The sequence below is a fragment of the Microtus pennsylvanicus genome, chromosome 11 (assembly GCF_037038515.1).
Source record: "Microtus pennsylvanicus isolate mMicPen1 chromosome 11, mMicPen1.hap1, whole genome shotgun sequence".
Taxonomy (NCBI): domain Eukaryota; kingdom Metazoa; phylum Chordata; class Mammalia; order Rodentia; family Cricetidae; genus Microtus; species Microtus pennsylvanicus.
The window spans coordinates 51,511,936-51,514,215 of record NC_134589.1 but is presented as its reverse complement, the minus strand read 5'-3'; the positions used below and the strand labels follow the sequence as shown (position 1 = coordinate 51,514,215).

General features: G+C 48.3%; 1 long non-coding RNA gene across 1 annotated transcript; it reads left to right on the top strand.

Annotated features, from left to right (window-relative positions):
- Positions 1 to 662: 662 nt before the first annotated feature.
- Positions 663 to 1,221, top strand: LOC142831973 (uncharacterized). Its single transcript, XR_012907093.1, has 4 exons — positions 663 to 689; positions 736 to 765; positions 881 to 910; positions 949 to 1,221. It is a non-coding gene; the product is annotated as an uncharacterized LOC142831973 (long non-coding RNA).
- The last annotated feature ends 1,059 nt before the right edge of the window (positions 1,222 to 2,280 follow it).

Here is a 2,280-nt window from a genome sequence, read left to right as displayed (position 1 = left end):
GAGGGCTGCTGTTGAAAGAGCTGGGCAGAAGTGTGAGTGAGTGAGTGTGTGTGTGTGTGTGCTGAGTGAGGGATGTAGCTGAATGGGCAGAGAGGGAAGGCTTGAGAGATGAAGAAGTGTGAGAGAGTGAATGAATGTAAGAGTCAGTAAGAGTGAGTGAGTGTGTGTGCACGCACGTGTGTGTGAGTGTGAGAGAAGGAGCTGAGTGAGAGAGCTGCTGCTATGTAGAGGAGCTGTGCCTAGGAACAGTGTACAGTGCTGTGTGGTGGAGAGCTATGTGAATGAGATGCACAGCTGTGCTGTGTGAATGAGATGCACAGCTGTGCTGTGGAATGAGATGCACAGCTGTGCTGTGTGGAGAGCTGTGTGAATGAGATGCACAGCTGTGCTGTGTGAATGAGATGCACAGCTGTGCTGTGGAATGAGATGCACAGCTGTGCTGTGTGAATGAGATGCACAGCTGTGCTGTGTGAATGAGATGCACAGCTGTGCTGTGTGAATGAATGAGATGCACAGCTGTGTGAATGAGATGCACAGCTGTGCTGTGTGAATGAGATGCACAGCTGTGCTGTGTGGTGGAGAGCTGTGTGAATGAGATGCACAGCTGTGCTGTGTGGAGAGCTGTGTGAATGAGATGCACAGCTGTGCTGTGTGGAGAGCTGTGTGAATGAGATGCACAGCTGTGCTGTGTGGAGAGCTGTGTGAATGAGATGCACAGCTGTGCTGTGTGGAGAGCTGTGTGAATGAGATGCACAGCTGTGCTGTGTGAATGAGATGCACAGCTGTGCTGTGTGAATGAGATGCACAGCTGTGCTGTGGAATGAGATGCACAGCTGTGCTGTATGAATGAATGAGATGCACAGCTGTGCTGTGTGGAGAGCTGTGTGAATGAGATGCACAGCTGTGCTGTGTGAATGAATGAGATGCACAGCTGTGCTGTGTGGAGAGCTGTGTGGATGAGATGCACAGCTGTGCTGTGTGGAGATTGGAAACTGTGGGGAGGCAAGGAGGATGCAGGTGCACAGAGAAGAGACGCAGAAGAGAAGGGCATGTAAGAGAAAGAGTGCAGCCTGGTGAAAATAGATGTAGCTGTGTAGAGATGTACGATTGTGTTGGAGAGAGACGGATGTGTGTAAAGAGAGATGTGTAGCTGTATGTAAAGAAGGTAGCTGAGCGGAGACAGATTCTTAGAGAGCCTTTTGTTTGTTTTTTATTTTTTGAGGCAGGGTTTTGCTGTAGCTTTGGAGCCTGTCCTGGAACTCACTCTTGTAGACCAGGCTGGTGTCAAACTCACAGAGATCCTCCTGCCTCTGCCTCCTGAGTGCTGGGATTAAAGGCACCACCACTGCCCAGCCTTAGAGAGCATATTTAAGATAAAGTAAAAGAAGTCAGAAGCCTGTGTTTGCTTATTTACCCCTCAGGTAGAAAAGTCTAGCCTTCACCACATTTGTGGGTTTTTGTTTTGTTTTGTTTTGTTTTTTGCAGACCCTGGTGCTGACTGGAGGCTGGCCCCTCACTTAGCTGCCATGGGAGTATTCAGCACCCCTTCCCTTTCCTCCCTCCAACCCCTCCCCTATCCTCTCTCTCCATCCCTTTTCATGTCCCTCTCTCAAATTAATAGTCTCTTTGGTTTTTACTGTTACTTACATGTATGTGTGTGTGTATATGTGTTCAGAAATATTTAACTACAACCTTCTGAGTCCGATTTTGTTGTTTGCATGTATTTGATTTCAGGGCTGACCAATTTGTATTGGATAATCAATAAGGGGGCTCACCCTTGGAAGAGGCTAAGTCTTCCTCTCCCAGCAGTCAGTAATTGCCAGTAATTCTTTGTCTAGGTGCGAGAGGGAGGGGACGTGGGGAATTCTCCCCCTCCACATCCACCCTTATTTTTGATGGTATTAATTATACTTTTTTTTTCTTCTGGGTTTCTGGAGAAAGAGAAAGCTCTCCTTCTCATGTCTTGGCTGATGCAATTTTAAATACTGTCTTGTTTTTCACAGCCTAAGTGGGAGGAGGGGGCGATCCTGCCCTCTGGTTTTCATGCCATCTATGTTTCTACTGAATGCTGGCACTGGGTAGGTTGTGCTGTGAGATACTTGGGGAGTTTGTGTGCCAGGTACAAATGTTCCTTCTTCCCTGTGGGCAGAGCCTCTGTGGCTACTGTGCCCCAGGGCATAGTCCTATTTCTGCCCGAGCAGGAAGTCTTCTGTCTTCCCTTTGATGTGAGAGGCTTCAGCTCCCTGTCAACCTAATCTAGATGCCTTCCAAGAGGCAGCA